Genomic DNA, 24,708 nt, shown 5'->3' on the forward strand with positions numbered 1-24,708 from the left:
ATTCTTCCCAGAGATTTAAGTGCTGAGGGAGGATGCAAAGATCAGCAAGGCTAGTAATTGCTCATAGCATCAACTTAGAGCTGAGAGTTGATTGCTGTTATCTACAGAAGTAGCTTAACTAGACTGTTCCTTGGTCTTGACTGTTTTCAGGCAATATATTGTAACCAAGGCTGGCTATCTTCCCTCCCTCTCTCCCCTTTTCCTTTTCCCATCCCTCCTCCTCCTTCTCTCTCCCTCTCTCTCTCTTTCTTTCCTTGTTTCTTTCCTTCTTTCTCATGTTTTTCAAGCTCAGTACTCTAGTTTCTAATTGATTTTGTGAACACACAGATATCCTTCCAAAATTCTTTTTTCTGTTTAATTAGCCAGAGCAAGTATTTGTTATATTTTAAGGAAGAATAATGTTGGCACATAAACTAATTAGTTTGAGAGCTTATTCAAATGAATTGTATAAACAGCATCAAGGTATTGTGTTATATTATATAGAAACTCCATTAAATATTAAATAACAATTAAAATATTAAACTAAATTATAGTAGAATCTACAATTAAATACTACAATTTCAAGAGTTTGTAAGTAGCTCTGGGAAAATACAGCAAAGTTTCTCTCATAGTCAGCAATAAATTATTTCTAGTAAAATTACTAATTTGGCTACTAAAACAATATAAATTGTAAAAACAATTGGATTTTGGGAGGAAAACAAAATTTAAACAAGAAATTTCACTTACATTTATTAGTGATAAAAATTTTCAAACTATTAAATACTTAACTTGCAAAAGCTTATCTAGTGTATAAACATACATTAAAGTGACAAAATATTTTTTAAATATAAAAAACAACAATTTAAAGCCTTAGTTTTGGGGGCAACTGGGTGGCTCAGTTAAGCCTCTGCCTTTGACTTGAGCCCCTTGTCATGCTCCCTGCTCTGTGGGGAGCCTGCTTCTCCCTCTGCCCCTCCCCTGCTAGTGCTCTTTCTCTCTCTCTCACATCCTCTCTCTCTCTTGCTCAAATAAATAAATTAAATCTTTAAAAAAAGCCTTAATTTTTGAAAACTTTTTGATGTGAATGCAATGTTGTATCTCTAGATACCCAGTGTATAAATTCCACAAAAAATGAGAATTGTTTCCCTATGTTAAAATAAGAAAAAAGAAAATTTTTTTTGCAAATTCAAAGTGTATCCATTTGCATGCTGAAGACATTTCCAAGTGCTTTTCTATCTTTGATACAGTTGATGACAGTATGTTGGCAGAATAAAATAAAAAAATAAAGAAAACAATTCAATCTTTCAAAATATTTGTGTGTACATGTTTTTGACTTATACTCCCTTAAACTTTTAAACATACTTGTCTTCTGTGACTAAATATATCAATAATGGAGTATACTCTTGAGACACTCTTCACAACAGAGTTACAGTGATTACCTAGCATTAAATAAGTGCTTCAGAAAATAAAATAAATGAGTTTTCTATTGTGTGAGTGGTAGGTCCTTAAATGCAAAATCAAACCAATTCCACAATGCTATTTAATTCATAAAAATTATGCTTTATATGTAGAGAAAAGAAGGCCACATTCCAAGATACGATCTTAATTCAATGACAAATGGAATGTCACTAACTCTGTAGGTTGCAGTTATATTGGTTACTTAATTAGCATTATTTTATTCAATAGTCCTTAACATTTACTGACCTGAATGTTTTCATGGTAAATCAATACTATTGATGATTTTTACCTTTAACAGTGTACAGCAATGTTTGCTGAGTGGAACCTGTCAACAATGCAGCTTTCGGGTTTTTGTTTTATGGCTTCTTGTTGTTGTTATTTTTAATGGTTCTTTGCTAAATAAAACCTTAGGTTTGAAGTAGTAACCTGGGTTCTATTAGTACCACTACTATACCCTAAGTGAATATTTTGAGTAAATCTCCTCAGTTCTCAAATTGTGTGAACAGAATTTTATCTTCTCTAAATTTGGAAATATTAATATTTTCCCATAAATTAAGGTTCTGAAGAACACTATGAAAAACTGAACACATTAGATAAATATGTGACACTCTCAATGAATTTTTGTAATGTTTTACAAACAACTGAAGAATATCACAACCTATAGTTTGACATTTATTCAGAATATCAAGTTTGAAAGGAGACATTATTTATTATAAATTGAGAATCTATTTAAAGTTAATGATATTTTTTTAATCTTAAATCTAAGGACAGGAATCACAAAACTTACCTGTAAAAGACCAAGGTGGATCCAATTTTGATGCTGACACATATTGTCTTTTTTTTCCTTAAAGATTTTATTTGTTTGTTTGTTTTAGAGGGGGGAGGGACAGAGGGAGAGAGAATCTCAAGCTGACTCCACACTGAGTGCAGAGCCCAACGTGGGGTTCGATCTCCCGACCCTGAGATCATGACCCTGAGATCCTGACCTGCGCTGAAACCAAGAGTCAGACGCTCAACGAACTCAGCCATCCAGGCATCCCACACATATTGTGAGTCTTAACATGAACAAAAGTTAAGCTACTAAAAGAGAAGGAGTAAGTTCTGGAAAGATGAGCCACATTACCTTTAATATCACTATTTCTGATGCCAGCTGTCAAAATATGAATGCTGGACCTGACAATTACTACTTATGCAATCTTGAGAAGCTTCTCTAAATCTTGGTGTCTCAGTTTCCCCATGAGTAAAACCAGGGTAAAGTGTTTATAGAACTTTTGTATATAAACAAAAAATATACATAAGCTACAGAGGAAAATGGCAAAAACACTTATTTAATAACCAAATGGCTTTTGAGAACATGGAAAAATTTAACACTTGAGCTTCTGGACATTTCTTCAATTCCCTCCACTTATGCTTCTCTACGTAATCAAATAAAAAGAAAAAAAAAAGACCTTGCTATAAAAAAAATGTTCTACAAATAGGATAGACTTCCAATTAGATACAAAAGAATGAAGAATTTCTTTCTTTTGATTAACACCAATAAAAATAAGGATGTGATAAATACCATATGCATCTGTGGAACTGTTAAAAGAGCAGAGGATGAAAGGAAGCCTAAGTGAACTAATTTCTAGAGAGAGAAGAACTTCAGATATGAATATGTGTGTCTTAGGACCAGATGCTGGGCCTGCATGATATCAGGCTGAGAAGTCTTGCCAAAAACATGAGACTCCCCACTGAGGACAGGCCAGCCACACTACTAACCACAGGATAGTAGCAGATGGACTGGAATCGGGAGGTTTCTGAAACACATCTATAACTTCCTCAGCCTGACAATTCCCCCAGCCATCCCCTTTCCACAAACACATATGTCCATAAACAATGTGTGTGAGAAATGTGCTAAGGCAGTGCTGAAGTATAGAAAAGACTCAGCCTCATAAATTCTCATGGTTCCTAGAACCTAAACGTGCAGTGGTTGAATCCAAATTTTAAAGCGATGTCTTATCCTGCCCAAACTCAAAATCTAATAAAGTCAGAGATCAGCCATTAGCTAGAGAAGCATCAGTACCTGGTGGGTGGGGTGTTGCAAAACTTAGGTAAACTCAATCTTATAAAAGAAGCGGGCTGGTCCTTGATACTCTCAGAATGGGTGAAATATAAATAATTCTCATCTTCATTACCAGATACAGGAACATGGGAAATCAACTCACTGGGGGTGCGGGGTGGGGGAGCACAAAGCAATGATATACCACAATATTTTATATAAAATAGTATAAATATTTATACATTAATAATATTCATATATGTATTATGTGTGATGTATATATGTTATGTGTGTATATGTACCTGTGTGAGTGTGTGAGTGTGTGTGTGAGTGTGTGAGTGTGTGTGTGTGTGTGTGTGTGTATGCTATATACATATAACATTGTATTCTGGCCCTCTATTTCTACAAAAAAACATACCCAATAACAATAGTGTGATTTAGGACAATTTCCTAAATTTACTACAGTTTGCTTCAAAATTTAATGCAAAGCTATAAAATACTATAATAGTATAAAATAAATAATTTCAGAATAAAATTAGCATAGATTATACATGGTCGTTACATGAAAAACTACTAAATATTCCTGAGAGATATTAAAGAAAACCTAAATAAATAAAGAGATGGACTATAAACATATATTGAACGACTTAATATTTTGAAAATGTCAATTTAATCTATAAATTCAGTGCAATCCCAATCAAAAAACTAGCATATTTTTTGAAATATTGACTTGTCAATTTATGCATTATGTGTCAACAAAAAATTCTGTAGTAGTCAACTCAGAAAATAACAAACTTAGAATTACATGACTTGATTTTTTAATTGTTGTCAAAAATATACATTAAACTTAACACCTTAAGCTTTTTTAGTATATAGTACAGTAGTGTTAACATAGACACACTGTTGTGCAACAAGCCTCTAGAATATTTGTTTATGCAAAATTGAAACTCTATATTCAGTGACTAATACCTCTCCTTTTCTCCTTCCCCCAAGCCCCTTGAGTATTATTCTACTTTTGTTTGCAAACAGGAGATAGCTCCTGTAAGTGGAAATATGCAGTATCTGCCTTTTTGTGACTAGCTTATTTCACTTTGCCTATAGTCCTCAAGATTCATCCATACTGTAATATATGACAAGATTTCCTTCTTTTTTAAGGCTGAATAACATTCCATTGTCTGTATTTAAACCACATTTTCCTTATTCGTTCACCTATTAATGGTTGAATAAAGGAGAAAAACATACCATTGTCTCAATAAGTGCACAATAAGCATTTGAAAAAATCTGTCACTTTCATAATAGAAACTCAATAAAACAGGAACAGAAGACAAATTTTCCAACCTCATTAATGAAAAACTATAGCTAATATCAAACAACATAAAAAAAAAAATCTCTTAACACTATGTGTGTTTAACATTGTGCTAGAGGGTTCCAGCCCATGCAATCAAGCAATAAAAAACAAAAGTAGACTGAAGGTAAACCAAATGGAAAGGGATGTCCTCATTTATAGATAGTATGATTATACATGTAAAAAACTATGAAGAATCAAGAAAGAAAAAAAAGCTGCTAAAAATAAGTGAATTTTGCAATGATACTACTTCAGTGTCAAAATACAAACCCCAGTTTTATTTTTATCTTCTAAAAAAAGAACACAGAAAATAAAATTTTAAATTATATTCCATTTCCAGTAACGAAGAAACATTAACATTAAACACTTTGGAATATATTCAACAAAGGTGAACCTCAAAACTTCAAATATTGCAAAGGGTAAATAAATAAATAAATATAAAAATAAGTTATGTTCATGGATTGGAAGATTTGATATTTTTAAGATTTTCAGACTCCCCAGTGATCTATAGATTCAGTGTAATGCCAACCAACATTCACAGAAGAGTTTTATAAAGACACTGACAGGCTGATTTTTAAAATTCAAATGGAAAGGCAGACAAAAACTAAACAAACAATTGTCAACAAGAAGAACATATGTGGATAGATTAGGCAACTTGTTCTTAACATTTAATACAAATTTACAGCTATGAAAACACTATGTTGATGACATAAAGATAGATATACAAATAAATGGAACAAATTAGATATTCTAAAAATCAACCCACAGTTGGATGGCCAATAGATTTTTGACACATACACTGAAGTAATTAAATGGAGAAAGATAGTGTTATAGTTAAATATTCCTGGAACAACTGCATATTTGCTAAAAACAAATAAACAATAAACAAAAACACTGACCTCACACCACATATATAAATATACACATAAGTAACTCAAAATGGTTCGTTGTACTGAATGTAAGAGCTAACCTATTCAACTACCTAATATTGGTTGATTGATGATTTCTTAAACAGAAAAAAAGCATAACTATAAAAAATGTTTAAAATGTGCTTCATAAATATTTAGAACAACCTTTTCTTTCTGAAACACATAGTTAAGAAAAACTCAGAGGCAAAAGACTAAAAAAATGCAAAACATCTATCAAAGGACTATTAACCAGTGATATAAAGAACACATACAATAAAGTAGTAAAACAACCCAGATAAAACAATGTTCAAAATATTTGATCACTCTGGGAAAAAAATGCCAATAAGCACATGAACAGATGTGAAACATCATTAGGCACAAGAGACATGCAAATTAAAACTACATATGATGTACTACTCACTTGCTGGAATTGGTAAAGTTCAAAAGATTAACAATATTAAGTGTTGGTGACAATGCAGAGCACCTAGGGCTGTCATATAGTACTACCTGGAAAACAGAATGGCACAGCCACTTTGGAAATAGAAATGTCACAAAATTTAACATTCACGTATTACCTGACCCAACAATTCCACTTATGAACTTTTACTCAAGAGAAAAAACAAACAAACATGTGCTAATGCAAAGATGAATAGATAACTTTTTATAGCAACATTGTTCTAAATTACCACAAACTGGAAAACCCAAAATGCATAACAACTGTCTACTCTATAAGCTAGTTGGAGTTTGTCATATTATATTACTCAGAAATACAAATGAATGAAATATTGATACATAAAACAATATTATTCTAATGGGGAAAAAGCAGACACAAAAGACTATGTAAAGTTGATTAAATTTATATGGAAGTCTAAGAAAGGAAAATCTATAATAACAGAAAGTAGATCAGCAGTTTCCTGGGTTAGGGGGTGGGGTGGAAGATTGGCTGCAAAATGGAACAGAGAAACATTTAGAATGAAGAAACTTGATGTATTCCCTGATTATTGTAATGGTTGACTGACTACGAACAATTACCAAAACTCAAGAAACTACCTATTAAATTAGTATATCTGATTGCATATAAATAAAATCTTAGCAAAACTAAATGTATAAATTAATAAAGGAGTAAAGGAAATTCAGAGAGTACTAGATCAAATCTCAAAGAGTTGCTCTCCTTCCCAATGTCATAGATTTCTTAATTGACTGAATTCAAAAGTAGTGAGACAGATAAACCAATAAAAAGACTAGGAAGTCAGATTCTCTGTCATTCCTCACCCACTAGAGAATTAATTTCCATCATTCATTTGACTTTGGAGATCATCAAAGGCTCAGACCATGACACAAAATTCACATTAGCTCATTAACTGATGATGGATAAGGGAACCAGCAAAGTGCTATAATCAGTTCAACAAGCATCATAGAAGCTTGGGCATTATTAGGACAGGACTGCTGGGTTGATTAGGGGAAAAAACTAACTGATGTCAACAGGGCTACAAACCACAGTTTCTGGAATTACTTGTCCCTCTGGACTGAAAACATGGCATCACTGCTGAAAAACAAACAAACAAACACACACACACACACACACACACACAATGTGATCTGTACTGTCACTAACCCTGGTACTTTAATCAACAGTGGATAGTAAATGAACTAATTTTCCCTTCCAGATAATCTTCAGATAGTCTTTCCATTGGTATTATGTTGAACAGGTATGATATTCCTGTCCAGGTACAAACATACTGAGAGTAAGGTTATTATTTTAACTAACCGACAATACAAAAAAGCAAAACAAAACAAAACAATATCAGCCCTTCACTCAGGTTTACAGCTGTATCTATCAAAAGGCAACATTATTATCTGAAAATGTTTACCTTAGTCACCACCTTCCCTGACCCCACGGCAAAAGGAAGTGAGGACTTTGATAATTTTTTTTGCTCTTTAGCAAATTTAGCAAATCTGCCCTATTTTTTTCACATCATAATTACAACTAAATTATATAGGAATAAAAATGACCTGAAATTGCACAATCTGTCAACCAGGAAGTGGGTGGATCTCAGGAAACATTTTCTTTTTTTGAATGTCTAATTTTAATTTCTGTTGGAATATCAACTAGTTTTGACTACGTGTTTAATAGGAGAGAAGAAAAAGGATGATATTTTTCCTATATTTTTTTCCCTTTAGGCCATCTCTTTAATCTTAATAAATTTTAATTTTGGCTTTTTTTTTATTAAGCCAAACTATAGTAGCTTTTATATACATAGAGAAGCTGGACATTCTTTCTGGAGTTTTAACAAGAAAAGCAATTCCATGTTTTGACCCTGAGAGAATAATCTGACAGATACCCCCCTCCTCCCATCACTGGTTTCATATTGAGGGCTCATCTTTCCTCAGAAATGGAAAGATGACTGGGGCAGCAGAAGAACAAAATAGCAGTCGTCAACAAAACTAAAATATTTTTGCTCGCTGTTTGATCAGCTTTAGAGCTCTTGTAAGCATAAATATTCTGCCATATACTTGAGATGGAGCACAGAAGATGTACTAGTTTCTGCCACACAGGGCTCTCAGTACATTAGCTTCAATACCAAATACCTTCAAGTATGAAATGGAATAGTAAGTTTTGTTTATACCTGTTTGGAGAAATTTGTTTTATGGTCCCCAATACAGAATTCTACAAATTTAGTAGATTTGAGAAAGCAGGACATATATATATATTCATAGTTAAACTGTATAAAACAATTATTTTCTCTAAAGTAGGAGTAATGATTATATCTAACTTATGATGTTGTTATAATTAAATGAGTTAAGACCCTGACTGCAGGTGAACCAGCAAATCTCCAAGAAATTAGCAGGGTTAAAAGAAAACTCATCAGACCCTGTTGTTTGTTTCCATTGAGAAATATGAGGGCAGACTCCCATGAACAGAGAGAAAAGAAGGGTGGGAAGAGGAGATGGAGTAGACAAGCAAATGGAGACCAAACATAAAAAGAGTGGAGACAGTGACAAAGTGAGGACATTTTCTCAGTCCCTGGAAATCTATTTTCTTCTGAGGCAACTGGCACTTCTGGTATTAGATCTATGGGCTATTTCCTAGGTCCCTTTTGTGTTTAAGACACTTTAAATACATGTTGTTACACACACATTAATATATAAATACATATTAAATCCTATGTAATGTACATTAATGATAATTATATGATACATAACTAAATTTCTTATTAACAGTTTATGTATCAATGCTACATAATTGCATGTCGATATATAATTACATACACGTAAGTGTAAATTAATTAAAGATAAAAATTTGGGGTTTTAATTCTATATTTAAGATAAATAGTATTTCTTTTCTTTTCTTTTCTTTTTTTAAAGATTTTATTTATTCATTTGACCGAGAGAGACACAGCGAGAGAGGGAACACAAGCAGGGGGAGTGCAAGAGGGAGAAGCAGGCCTCCCGCGGAGCAGGGAGCCCGATGCAGGGCTCGATCCCAGGACCCTGGGACCATGACCTGAGCCGAAGGCAGACGCTTAACGACTGAGCCACACAGGTGCCCCATAAGATAAATAGTATTAAATTCAAATATAAGAAATACCTATACTAATAAATTGAGTTATTTAGAAGTATGGTTAATCTGTTGGGTTAATGAATTCTCACCATAAGAAAATAAGGAAATGGATATCTACTTTCTGTTTTCCTTTTTAATGATGTGGCACATCGTAGATACGTTTTTTGGTTTTATGCTGATGGGATGGAAAATAGTTTATCTGCAAATTCCTGAGTATGATTGTTTTATCTACCAAACTTCTTAATATGGAAAGAGAACAGTACAGGAAAAGCTAAGAAATATTGACTAATGGGATTAGCCAATCTAATCTGAAGATAGACTAATTACTTGTCATGCTTAAATAAGATTTACATATTAAACATCTCCCATGGTTTTTTTCTTTTTGACTTCACTTGAACATATTTATCTGATTTTGTGTATCATTAGAGATATTTAAAAATGCCCTTATTGCCCAGTAGATACCAAAATAAAATTTATAAAACAGAACTCAGAAGCACTAGTACATCAATAAAAATTATGAGATTAAACCACATTAAAAAGAGTAAAATATCACAAACTTGACTTTCTTATTGATCCTTTTTTTCTCAGAAATGATGAGTAGAGGAAAAGAGAGAACTGAGTTTGGACATTTCAGCACAGATGAGGAAAGTTTTAGCAAATTGGGGAATATTGCATAGATAAGAGAAATCACAGCAGGAAAAGAGGCATAAGTAATAGAAAACATAAGCGGTAATGACGGAGCAGAAAAAAAAAAAAAAAGAAGTAGAGGTGTTAGAAAAGGCAAGATAATACCCTGAACAGGAAGTAAATATGGTTTTACATATATGTGGATAATCTGTAACTGTGTGAAGTATAAATTCATTTTTCTTTACTGAATTTCTCCACAGCATTATTGTCCTTCTATGATAACAAAGTTTCTCACATAACATAGTTCACATGTAACCTTACAAGTGTATATTCTTTAGGGTCTCTGTAGTATTTTCAGTCACAAATGTGAGAAATATTCAGTCATCAGTAATGTTATCATTGAATTCACAGTCATCTGTTCATATTGCAAAGAGATGTCCACTACCCGAGATCTAACATAATGAGAACACAGACTTTTGTTTTCCTTTTCATTATTTCTACCATGACTTTTAAGTTCTCAGCCTTACTTTCTGCAGACACATGCATAAATACAAATACACGGACAAACAAGTTTTCGATCTTGCACAATATAAATCTTAACCTCCTCTGATTTTAAGCTTTCTGACATTAGTGCGTATGATTGTGGAAAACATTATCAGACTACAATGGTGAATTATAACATCAAATTGTTACTTGATGACCACCATATACAATTGAAAAATGACACTTAGCAATGGGAAATTGCATTAAATTGATTTGTTAAATGTATGTTTTACTATTCTGATTCTTAGAACTGATTTCCTTCTTAAATATTTGCTACCACCTAACGTCAATACACCATTTTGTACCTGAAAAGGACCGTAATGCCTAATAGGTGTTTTTATGTCATTTAACAATATGCAAAGCAAAGCATTTTTATGTCCATGACCTCATTTGGTCTGCAACTATCCTGAGGAACACAGAGTACATGAATTGGGAGTTCAACTAGGCTTCTTTCCCAAAATTATAGACCATATACCTAGTAAATGATGAAATCAAAGTCAAACCTATTGCCCAGAAGTTTTGGAAATAACACCACAGTGCCTTTAAAAAAGGCAAATTCAGAATATATTGTTTAAGAAACCAGTGGAAGAGCAAAGCATTATAACTGTTAAAAAAAAAAAAAAAAAGTATGAAGAAAACAGAAAAGGGTCCAAGGAAGCAAGCAGAGTAGGAAATGTCTTGTTTGAATTCTGCTATGTAAAGCAACAAATACTAGTAACTGATATGGTACTCTTTGTCAAGGAGACCAACCAGACACTTCGGCGGCAACCTGATTATATAAGTTCAACCTAAAAAGGGGCAATGATATTTAGTGGTAAAGGTAGCCACCTGTTTCAGATATGGGCTTGATTTACTGGCTCATAGAACCTTTGACAGCACCATCATCCAGGAGCTCACAGAGTTTCTAAATCACCAACATGGGATACTGTATAATACTTTCTTTGACCTAGAAGCCAACAGAGCAATCCCATGACCACGTGATCCATTGGTCCTACCAATATTTTGTCATCCAGAAGGTGGTAGTCTTATGGAATGGCCTTTTAAAGTAGAACACCAAGCACACAGATCTTGATTTCTAAATACTTTGTTCCACTTGAATCCATCAGGGCTCAATGGGGAGAAGGCTGATTCCTAAGCAGCGAATAGGAAAGTACAAGATGATCCAGAACAATTTTTGCCATAAAGGAAAACCAGTGCACAAAAAATGACGAGTAATTGTCAAAAGACTCAGGAGCCAGATTCGGGGAAACTATGCTGGTCCAACTAGAACAATTCAAATATCAAAATGAATAATGAGAGCTTTGGATTACAGCATACTGAATAAAATATAAGTCCATTTATGCAACCATAATATAAATAAATAAGTTTTAAAATTAACTTAATGGGGTAAAGGGAAAGCTCTTCCTTGAAGTGAATACCTATGAATAAAGGTAAAAGTAATGATGGAAAGACATCATCACAAGTCATACTTTGGCAATCACCTTAATAGTAATGATACAAGTGGCATTTTTAATAGAAGCTAAGACGGGAGGCATACTGATGCTAAGTATAACGGAATCCTGTCAGAAACCCCCCTCCATACCGAAGTGGGAAAAGGAGGAACATGGTGAATTCATATCGATGACAACGTGGCTGACAGCAACTTGCTCCAGTAATTAATTTTAAAGTCAGCAGTCAAAGGATAGGTCAATATAATGTGCCTACTGATGTGATGTGCTGAGTAGAGCACAGCATCATTTGAGTGTGCATTCCTGCCAAGAACGAATGATCTGAGTCTGATCAACAGAAAATTTCATATGAGCAAATTTGAGGACCATCCCACAGAATGAATCTTAAAGACTGTCAAAGATCAGAGAAGGAAGGAAAGGCTGTTCCAGATTTAGGGCCACTGATAAATAAGACAACTAAAATATCTGTTCCTGGATAAAGTCCTGTAAAAGAAAATGAAATGTTGTTGGCAAAGTCAGCAAAATTTAAGTGAGAAATGTTGGTTAAACTGTAGCATTTTATCAGTTTCTTTTCTGCATGGGTGGGTTGTAAAATGTCAGTAAGAGAGAGTGTTCATGTTTGGGGAGATACATATTGGAGGATTTAGGGCTGGTGGGGCACGATGGCATGTGTGTATACATGCACACAGGCAGAGAAAAAGTAATGGAACAATGTGATAAATGGTTAACAGTTGGGACTGATGGTGAAGAAGATGTGGTTTTTCTTTGTACCCTTCTTACAACTTTTTTATAGGTCTGAAACAATTTTTGAAAAAAGTAAAATAACTTGTTTTGTACCAAGAGGTCAAACCAAAAATTAAATTAAATTCACAAAAAAGAAGTAAAAGAGGAAGGGAAGGAAGAAAAGGAGAGAGGGAAGGAAACATGGGAAAATTTGCCTAGTTAGATAACAATGATCTGTGTCCTGGAGTTTTCACACTAGAATGTCATTAATGGTTCTATTCAACGTAGTGTTGCTGTGCTTGTGACAGCAAAATCCAGGTGTGAATGGGAAGTAAAGAAGCAGAGCACATGAAATTTTTCTTCTACAACTTGGGAGCAGCTCCAGGGTTAGAGGGAATGTTGGTCTGTTTGAAACGAGAGAGAAAGGGAGTATATATGGGGGATAATGCAAATATAGATGAGACAAGATATATATTTGTGTAAGAGATGGAATGATAATTATAACTGTCTTCAGTGATATATAAACAAAAGGTCCTAAGAAATACAGCAACAGTTAAAAGTTATCAACAAGTTAAAAATAGCTCATTCATTACCCAAAATACTATGCTATCTTTATTTGAGAAACTGAAGAAACTAAGTCTATGTGTTTGGAGACAAAAATAAAGAGACTAAAGATTATCATTCTGGAAAACAGTGACGTAAACAGTGTTCATTATTTATTTAGTTTGTGTGTAATTCCCTAATATTAGTTTCAAGATAATCTACTCTAAATCTGAAGAATTTGTATAAAGCTACTTGACTTATGACCTCTAAACAATAATTTACTAATACATCAAAACTTCCCAGATCACCCATTCAAGCTAAATATGGATCTCTATTTTCCCAGTCACTTGTTCATTTTTAGAGAATTGAACCCTAGGATGTGTGAGTTCGAGAGGAGTACAAAGAACTCAATTCCATATTTTGTGCTTTCAAAGGGCTCATAATATAGTAAGAGAGGGCATATGATCAAATTATCATAAAAATCATATGTAAGGCATCCCATGGTAGGGAGGCAAATAGAGTGCCCAGTGGTTTAGATAATAGTTCACATGCAGCTCAGGGTATCAGAGCAAACTCTTCCAGATATTATATCTGGTCATCAAGGAGGAAAGTATGAGTTTTAAAATAGAGACCATCAGGGAAAATATTTTATTTGGAAAAGAAATCATATGAACATGACTCTGACAAAGGAAGCGCAGGTTGTCTTTTGGGAGTGGTCAGTGAAAGTTTGAGAGTTTAGAAAAAGAATGGGAGATGGTTTTGGAAACACAGATTAGGGCCACCTTGTGAAGGACAGAGGACAGCGAAGGAAGTTTGTAGCAGTTGGGAGCCAGTGAATCCACGCAGAGTATCTCCCTTTGTGCCAGGGCTCAGGGAAGGTTCCCACCCTCTTACCATTCAGACTGGCAGGTCTTCAACCTCTGCACCCAGATAGGCAAGCAACCCTTTCAGGCAATCAACATCTGCAGGATTTACTTAGCTTGCCCTTCTCCTCTCCTCATCACATCTCGAATCTGACCCTGCCCTCAGGGGCTACTCCTCTCCTTCAGATTAACCACTAACCACTAGGGATAGAGGGGGAGCGGTGGAAAGGGCAGAGCTTCACTCCCCCTGCCATCTTCCCCAAGAAACCCACTCCAGTCTTGCTGTTCGTTGTGCATTCTCTTCTATCTTGATCATTTCTAATGTTTTTTTTTTCCTGCTATCAATTATTAGCTTCTAATCAATATGTGCACAGTTTCTTCTCATCATCTAGTTGTCTGTCCCACGGCACCCTCAGCTATTAGTCCTTCTGGTGCTTGCTTTGCATGTCCCTCTTCCTTTTTGCTTCTCTTTCTCTTTTCCTTAAACTTCTTGCACACCCATTTTTTTTAAGCACTGAACTTTGTCACTGCTGTGTGAGCACATTTCTTTCTTTAAGGCTGAAAAATTCACCAATTGCATTCATTTTCTGTAATTCTTGAGTCTTAGATTAGATGTCTTTGTGTAGCTTAGAGAGCTTTTTAGTTATTTCCAGGTTTGGGGCTGTTCAAGTCGATTGAAGCTATTATGTAAGTGGGTACTTTCTGAAATTGCCATGGAACTTCAGGAAGTTGTCATTCACCTGAGAGCAGGGGCTTCTTCACTTTTATATTGTCCCCAACTTCCATTGCTGCTTGTTTACTGGATTTTCTCTCTCCATTACAACTGTTCTTCCTTTCTTTTGCCAACTCTGCATCTTCCATAACTATCTTTCACTGACTCCCTTTGAGACCATGACTTCCAGCATCTATTAGGAGAATACCGATATCAATATCAAATGTGATGTCTCTGAGTAATCTAACAATGGTGCCTAAGAGGAGCTGCACATGAGCTGTGTCCGTGGATGACTTTCCCAATTCTGTATCTCCCCTCAATAATTGTGGCCTCAGTGAGATCCGCTTAGGCCGAGAACCACGTATGATTTTCTAAGGTGTTCCTCAGAAAACTTTCTCTTTAGGAATGAGAGGTTCACATCTAGTTACTCTCTTAAATAAATGTTTGTAAAATTTATATGGTATCCTGGGCACTTTTGTAAGTACTTGGGATGTATTGGTGAATAAAACAAAGATCTCTACTATCATGGAACCTACATTCTACAGGGGAAGGTGGATCACTGAAGTTAAGAAAGGATAAATCACTCCGTTGTATGTCATATTAAATGATAATCATTGTAGGAAAAAAGAAAGAAAAAATAGATCTGATTAAGGCTTGACAAGCCAAGATCTTGTAGCTTTTTAAATTAAGAATAATCAAAAAATTGCATGTTTGCAGGCAACTTACTTTGGCAAATGATGCAAAGAACAGCAAATGGGAGGGATAAAATGTGGAAGGAAGGTAATCCAGTCAAGACGCAGGCACCTTCCAAATAGTCCTGTGGGTGGGCTTCACATTGTCCACTCAAGGAGCCAGTGAAGGGAACACTTTTCACTGGCTCTCATCACACATTAGAAAGGAATGTTCCATGAGATGTAGAGTATGACAGTTACAGCGTGGGGGGCATCTGCACAGTTGAGTTGGGTTTTGCCGGCATCTCAGGATGAAGTGAGGGACAAGCACCATAGGGCAAATCACCTGTCAGAATACAGCTGCATAGAGTTGGGTGCCACAGCAACAGCCAGAGTAAAAGGAGGGGGGCCCGAGACTCTGAGGGCATGCCCAATACACAGGGATTGCGGAGGCTGTCACTTAAATATGATGGTTTTATGTATGTCTCGTTAAACAATGAGATGTGATCAAAGGCTTCAATTAGGTAAGAGAGGTAGTTATATGAATATACAGAGGAAGAGCATTCCAGTCAGAGACAAGAGGCCGCACAAATGTTTAAACATTTTTGAGCAAAGCAGAGGGTCTTGTGAGGTTGGGGTTATGATTCCTAGAGCCACAAGAGGGCTCTACAAATAGGGTCCTGATCAAATAGAGCTCTGTTAGGCTATCGTAAGAACTGAGACTTGTATTCTGAGTGAAAGAGGAAGACACTCAAGGCTTTTCCAGATAAAACATAACATGGATTTGACTGACTTATTTTAGAAATTAAATCTGTATTTTGAAATAAGAGCTGATTCACATGCAATTATTAGTAATAATACAAGAGATCTTGTCTACCTTTCACCTAAGTTCTCCACTATTAGCATCCTGCAAAACTTTAATACAATATAAGAAACAGGATAATTGTAGTCATTCAAATGTGTGTGAACATCTGTGTAGTTAGTTCTCTGCCACTTTGTCACCTGTGTAGGTCTGTGCGTTTCCAAGTGCAGCCAAGATACAGAATGACTCCATGAGCACAAAAAGCCCTTTGATCACTCTTCTGTCACCACACCAATCTCCCGTACTCCCCATCCATCTCTCTTCCTCACCCCTGGCAACCACTCATCTCTTCTCCACTTCTATACTTTTGTGATTTCAAGAATGTTGCAGAAGTGGACTCCTACAGTGTGTAACCTTTTGAGGAGGCTATTTTTTTCTTTTTTTCTTTACTGAGCATCATTTTCTTGAGAGCTGCCTAACACTACATTTCCCTGTACTGGTGAGCAGGACCGTGTGCCATGGCCATGTCCCGGTTTGTTTACCCATTCACCTATTAGAGGACATAGGGTTGTTTCTCGTTCAGAGCTATTATGAGTTAAGCCGCTATAAACATTCATTTACAGGTTTTTGCGTGAACGTGAGTTTTCGTTTCTCTGGGATAAAGACCCAACAGTGCAATTGCTTGGGCATATGGTTACATATATGTTTATTTTGTGAGAAGCTTCCAGATTGCTTCCAAAGAGGCTGTGCCATTTTCTATCGCCGCTATCAACGTATGAGTTACACAGTTTCTCAGCAGCTTTTAGGGTTCTGTTTTTATTTACCCATTCTGATTAGTGTGCAGTAATATGTCACTGTGTTTTTAAAAACAGGGTCACTGAGACATAATTCAGAGATTTTCGTCAGTGCTGCTTTATTAAAAAAATCCTCTTAAAGATTATAAAACTCATCATTTTAACATGAAACTATTTGTGAAACGTTGTCCCTGATATCAGTACATACTGTTTTATTTGCCTCTGAAATACATACAGATTTCGCCTAAAAGAATAAACTGTATGTAGAAAACAAACGCATGAACATGACTCTCCAGTTGGACTTCTATTTCTTTATTTAAAAAGCTTTAATTAAAAGTCTTTATAGATTACTGTAGGGACATTATATTTGGAAATATTTCTTTAAATGACTTTGATTTATAGACACAGGTTGGGAGCTGAATGAGACTAGAGGAGGAGGGACAATTCACCAAAGCATCTGGTCATCTGCTTCTATTCCAGTCTCAGGGCCTTTAATTCCAGTCTGATTGTGCAAATGGGGATTGGACGGACTTCATGTCAGATTTTCTGTACGTGAACAGAGGCAGAGATATATTCTCTACCTGAGAACTGTGAGAATAGTTCACTATCAGCCATATAAAATCTACGGAGCTTATTTCATCTGATTACATTCTACCGTATCCGAGAAAATATGCTCAAACCACACTTTTGGTTTACATTTCTACTAACAATGCCCATGCTTGAAGGCAAACATTTATCTCACTTTTAAATTTTCTGGTTGTCATTTAATGAGGGAGCCAATGGCATGGTTTCCACAAGAAAGCTGCTCTGAAATGTATTTTCATAATTTTGTATTCTATCTAATGAAGAATCAGTGGCCTAAGAAAACACTGCTGACAAATTTTTTGTGTGGACATTGGACTTCTGAGATAAGACTGTATTTAGCATTTTACTGGCTACTTCCTGAATTTTACCTTGTGTAAATATGCATTAAGAAAGTGAACAAATCTTTTTTTTTTTTTTTAAAGATTTTATTTATTTATTTGACAGAGAGAGACACAGCGAGAGAGGGAACACAAGCAGGGGGAGTGGGAGAGGGAGAAGCAGGCTCCCCGCAGAGCAGGGAGCCCGATGCGGGACTCGATCCCAGGACCCTGGGATCATGACCTGAGCCAAAGGCAGTCGCTTAACCGACTGAGCCACCCAGGCGCCCCAAGAAAGTGAACAAATATCTTAAAATATACTTGAAAGAGCCCTGAATGGCAGGAGCTTTAGGATTTAATCTAATCCTAAAAAATTGGTAATCACATAATTTCAATCAAGAGAAATAACACTGATGGAATGTCTTTTACATGCTAAATACTGCCAGGAGATTTTATACCTAAAAGTGGAAACTCATTTTAACTCTTACGACCTCTTATTTTAATTTGATGATGCATTGCAGGGAAGTAAGTGTGTTAATGAAAAGAATAGGCTCTAAATGTAAGGAAATAGAAATATTTCCCCAGTTTTAAACTTGGAAATAGCAGATGCTATTCTGAGAAGTTCTGTAAAATCATATGTTGAGCTTAAATAAATAGAAAAAAAATCTGAAAAAGCAAAACGTACATATTGTTTCTTACATTAAAATAGACCAATGGAAATCAGTTCCATTAGAATATTTCCATAAGCCTTTTCATTGCATATGTTTTCTTAGACAGTTGCACACAAGGGCCATGTTTTCATTTTTGAACTCAGCCTCCTACTCCTACCTCACTGAACAGCGATGTATATCTGACCTCTACTAGACCAATCAAGTGATTTCTCCAAGTAGAATGCAGTCTGCCAATTGCTTGAATGAGAAAACTTCTGGGTGGTTTCCTTCCAACCAATGATGGAAATTTGAGCGTAGATCACTTAGTAGGACAGTTAAGGTTTTATTATTATTATTGCCATTGCTGTTGTTTTAGTGTTTGTTTTTTCTTTTTAAGGAGCTGACCTTCTAGGACATCATAACCTACTTTACCTAATCATATATATAAAGCTAATCATGAGTATGTGTCTTAAATCTAATCCACTGATTCTCAACGCTCATTTTAAACTAGAATCACCTGGTGGTCTTTGAAATCTATCAGTACCTGGGCAGCCACCAGGGTCCAAGTTTAATCTCTGAGAGAGATGCCCAGATACCAGTAAATTTTAAAATATCTTCAGATAATTCCTATTTGAGCACCAGTGGTCTCATTCATTCAATAATCACTCACAGAGTGAACAGTAAGTGTGTAAATGTCCCTTTTTGTGCCATCAAACACAAGTTGGCCTTTCAGAAAAGGTATAAGGAAATACTTAATGCGAGCTACAATGAAAGAATGGACCAGAAGATAAGTCTAGCAAGCAGCTGTGGAAAGGGAAAAGGATCAGACACTAAGGGAGAGGAGGAAAAAAAAAAACACACACACACACACACACAACACAACAAAACAAGAGATACTACATCCTAGAAGTTAAATGTAAAAGAAAGGGTTGATTTTATTGTGAGGTTAGAGGAAATGAGAGTAACATTCTACATTGATTGAACTGACTCACTTAAGTCAAAACAATCTCATGATGCAGACTGGACTTCCTTGAACACTTGGGCAAGAGGATCCCTGCCGCGAGCTCCATGCTCTGAAGAACCCCACACGTTACAAACACTTACACAAAGAGGATTCAAAATCACATGAGCCTCTGTCCCTCAGAAGGGGGCTGGATTCCAGTGTAGACGAGGCCCTAGGTAGGACAGCAGTGCATTCTTCCATGGTAGCAGGGAGAAGGGAGACTATGTGACTAAATATGTGGCTAGGTTAACAGATTTCGCAGTTCAAAACCTGCGGAGGTTTATTTTCTGATTGCTTCAGGTGTTTTCAAATGAAATAATAATTAGTAAATGAAGTAATAACTAATAAATAAAAAGTACTGAATTTTTCAGAGCTTTCTTAACAAATTAACTAAAATTTGCTTCAAATCTCCATGTGCTATTCGTATAGTCATTTAAGAATAGAGAATGACGGAGAAGCTGTATATGTACCTTAAAAGAATAGAACCAAAAAATATAGGGCCAGACCAATAGGGAGTTAAAATGATTTGACCCGGAGAACATCTCGCCTCTCACAGGCCTTTCCAGCGGGTACTTCCAGGAGCTGCTTGGCCTTCTCTGTTATTCATTTGTATAAAGATTATTAAGCCTCACTTAAAAGGGTAAGCCTGAAAGGTAGGACATACAACTGTCACGAGGCAGGCCTAAGTTAGTCTGACTATATTATCAGATGAGTAGTGCTCTGATGAGACAGAATTCTGAAAGGAAGGCTGCAAAGAGTAAGTTACAATGATACCCGTGAAGAGGGATCATCACTAGGACGAAGAAGGAAGGGGAGAAGTTGGGGTGAGGGAGGAAGAGGAGGAAGAAGTCTGGGTCGCTGAATGACTGCAAGAAGCCAAGCTCACCTTTCACACAGTAACAGCCACTCTGCACTGTTATTTGAGAGAACACAGGCTTGTTCAGTGTTTGAGCAGTTACATCGTTGAGACCATTGTTAGAGCAGTTCACGAACTGTAACAGCACAGCAATAAACATTCAGTGAATGATGATTTTGTTCCAGATGCTGTGTTAAAATCTTAATATGCATTATCTCATTCCCAAAACAAAATTATGTTTGGTCCTATTCTGATGCCCATTTTACAGATGAACATTAGAGAGCTGGAATATTTTCCCAAGGTTACATAGTTGTGGAAACTGAGTTTAGAACCATTCTCTAGGGGGGTGGGGGGATGGGTTAGCGCAGTGATGGGTATTAAAGAGGGCACGTTCTGCATGGAGCACTGGGTGTTATACGCAAACAATGGATCGTGGATCACCACATCAAAAACTAATGATGTATTGTATGGTGACTAACATAACATAATAAAATAAAATTAAAAAAAAAAGAACCATTCTCTAATTACAGTGGGATGCCATCCCACATCCTACCTAACCATAGACCAGTCCTACAGCTAACTCACAGAGAGAGAAACTGGGAGAAGAAAAGTAAATAAGAACTGGGCTTTTTGACATAGAAATTCTGAAGAGAACATAGAATCTACAAAATAAGGTGCATAAAATACTGGAGACAAAGTGCCTACTTTACACTCTGCCTGAAACCAATGACTATACTTAATGAGACTCCCTACCCTGATGCTTACACAAATAACCACAGGCCAATCAGAAACACTTGTGAACAAGTGTTTTTATTAAAATGTAGTCACCTGATGAAATCCTCTATGCCTGAAGAAAATGAGAGCTGAGTAGAACTTGCAATTGGGAACAATGAAAATGAAATTGACTATTTTGAAGAATAAATTACTTATGATAATTTAGTTTAACACAATATGCTCTATCAGCAAATATTTTCATAGTAATATTATTATTTACCCTCTCTGAAATGTTTGTCTCATTATAAGACAGTCAGATATATGGACTGAATTTGAAGATTAGCTGTTAGATGTCTGACCTTGGAAATTATAGATTATAGATTGTTGGAGGTATATTTTAATTTATATGAAAAATGAAGTATTTAAGACACCTCTAAAGCCAGTCATTCCTCACATACAATTTTACTCTTCCAAAGAAAAATGTGACTAATAGGTGTTTAATGAATATGACATTCTTAATACTTAATATTCATAGGTATATGTTACATATATAAGAATTTATATTAAATTACATAAATTTTTCTAGTCCCTTAACTGGATGACACTAATAGCAAGACATGAGATATTAAAGTGAGTGCCCGCAGAGAAAGAACATAACAGAGGAGGTACTGAAAATATTAGAGGAATTCATTTTCATTTACAGGATACCTCTCAAATTTGTCTTCTCATTTACCTACAAAATGGAACATTTTGTTGACTATGGAAATAAGTTACTTTCTATTAAGTAATATTTCATTACCTAGCAAATATAATTTTCTGTATCAAATTTGCAGGTATCATAATGTTCAAATATATAATATAAACAAGAAGACAGACAAAATAAGATATTCTAAAGCCTTAGAATAATGTGAAAATAATCTCAAATAAAATGTAAAATTTAACAGGGTCAAATACAAAGTTCTCATTGTCTCCTTCCTTCCTCCCACTTTGTTCTAAAATTCTGAAACTTCACACACCCTGTCGTATAGCCTGGATAACCTTGCATATCCCAGCCTCCTGTCATTATATCAAGAATGGACTGAGGAGCCATATGGAGCCAACCAGAAGCTAAACTAAATTACAGACACCAATTTGAATAGTTGGTGGTGACTGTTGAACCTGAAATGTCATCATGACTTTGGGCCAGTTTGGGTCATTTTCGTTGCCATACACCTTGGCCACTGCATGCCTGCCAAGTATGGCAAACCTGTGAGTGTGCAGAGAGACCAGAGGGACACTTACAGAGTAACTGGACTCAAAGAGATAAGCTGAGAAGCAATCATCAGAGAGTAAGTGCGCCGAAACTCATCATTCCGATGACCCACCTTCTCCCTGTCACTGCCCATTTAGATTCAGGTCGTTAGGGCAGGTTTCCATATTTGCTATGGATGTTACCCAACTTAAGAAATTATTATTTAAGGAAAATAAAGCAAACAAACAAAAAAAACCAGGAAATTAAATTTAATAGCAGCCACTGAACAAAATTTGCAAGATTTTGTGAGATAACATTTAAAAATTAGAGCAGTTCTAAGCTAAGCTACTGAAGCAGAGAGTAATTTAATATGAACGGAAATAATAAAAAAAATACTCCATCTCCAGACGACTAGGCTAAGTCAAGGATATATTTTATAATCTCTTATAGAATGGTAAATGTATTCATATCTATGGAATTAGTATTGAGGGACATAGAAAAAAGTGATTAATAAAGAGATAGAAATATACTAACATATAAAATGCATGAAATATAGAGTAAGAAACAATATAAAACTAATAATAAATTGGATAATGTAGTATTAATTATGATCCCTATGATTATCAGAATCATTTAAAAAACATAGTTCACATGCTTTTCAAGAACATATGTAACTTTCTCCACAACTGGCCATATGTTGGTTTTTAAAGCGAGCCTCGGTAAATTAAAAGGATTGCCATCATTCAGTGTATGCTCTCTGACATTAGTGGGAAGAGAACAATAAGTTACAAAAAGAGTGGGGGATCTCGAAGCACTTAGAAACAAAGCAAGTTATTTCTAAATAACCAATAGAACAAAATAAAAATGGAGTCACAAATAAAACTAGAAAATATTTTTTTAACCTGAATGTTAATAAAAATACATTAAAACCTATAGCATGCAGGTAAAGAGTTGCTTACAGGGAAACTTATAACCTTAATTTCAAAAAGTTTTAAAAGCAATGATCTAAAATTTCATTTTAAGAAACTTAAAGAAGGAGAGCAGCATCTAAGCAATAAAGCAAAATAATAGCAGAAATCAATAAAATTCACATCATAAAATAGAAAACAGTGAAGAATAGTTTTTTTAAATATTAATTAATTTGACAAACCCACCAATACTGTTCAAATTTAAAACAGACACTCAGCTAGCTCCATTGGAAAAGCATGAGACTCTGAATATAGAAAGAAAACCCAAGAATCAGGCATCACTTCATATTCTAAGAAAATATTATGATCAATTTTGAATTAACAAGTTTAAAAGTGAAAATAAGATGAGTAAATACCTTGAAAAACATAATTTATAACTTGACAAAAGAGTAAATAGAATTCAAAATAATTTAATACCTCTTAATGAAATAAAATAGGTTATTAAAAACTTTCCTATGGTGAAAAGTTCACACTCAAGCAATTCCATCAGTAATTTTACTAATTTTTTAAAGCAATCCAGTATCGCTCAAATATTTGAAGAGGACAGAAGAAAAGGGGGGCATTTTCCAACCCATTTTGTATCACAAGTTTTGACTCTAATAGCAAATCCTGACAAGGGCATTGCAGCAGAAAAAAAAAGGGCAGATCCCTCCTTGTTATAAATATAGATGTAAAATCTTGAGCAAAATATTAGCAGATCAAATCCAGTGATGTAGAAACTCAAAATCCATCATGAGAAATTGGAGTCTATTACAGGAATAGAAAAATGTTTTAACATTTGAAAATTAATTGATAAATTCACCACATTAATAGGAAAAAAGGGAAAAATATAATGCATTCCTACCTCAATAGAAGTGGTGCTGTTAGTATTCATCGTAGGGAACTTCTTTAATGTAATAAATAGGTCTCTGAAAAAGAAAAACAAACACAAAAAATTATTGATACATAATTAAGGATTATTTACATTATTTCCCCTTAGGGAAAAAAACAATGCATCCTACTGCTGTTCCTATTTAACATTATATTGGATATCTTGGCCAGTGAAATAAGGTAAGAAAAAAAGAAATAGAAGAAAAGCATAGGAAGGAAAAATCATAATATATTTTTGTGAGGTTATGATTAAATACAGAGAAAATCCAAACAAATTCTATAACAAAATAATAATCATTAGTGAGCTAAAAAGGTCTTGATCATATCTAAATAATTGAGTTGTCCAAAGTTAAAGACAGAGAATTTTTATGAAATCACATGGCAACCACAAAGAAAAAATCTATAGTTTTTTTTTTTTTAAAGATAAAGCTAAAAATATTACTACCAAAAAAAAAAAAAAATCAAATGTGCTATGGAGTGAATGTTTGTGTCCCCACA

The 24,708-nt window shown here is 34.9% G+C and overlaps 1 long non-coding RNA gene across 1 annotated transcript in view; it reads right to left on the reverse strand.

The window, feature by feature from the left end:
* LOC115939736 (uncharacterized) overlaps positions 1 to 24,708 on the reverse strand; it is a 786,065-nt gene that overhangs the window by 307,059 nt on the left and 454,298 nt on the right. The window contains exon 4 of the long non-coding RNA XR_014139548.1: positions 24,185 to 24,248. This is a non-coding gene — a long non-coding RNA (uncharacterized LOC115939736). The remainder of the gene's footprint in view (positions 1 to 24,184; positions 24,249 to 24,708) is intronic.

Source organism: Leptonychotes weddellii, chromosome 13 (genome assembly GCF_054177405.1).
Source record: "Leptonychotes weddellii isolate Sample4059 chromosome 13, ASM5417740v2, whole genome shotgun sequence".
Taxonomy (NCBI): Eukaryota; Metazoa; Chordata; class Mammalia; order Carnivora; family Phocidae; genus Leptonychotes; species Leptonychotes weddellii.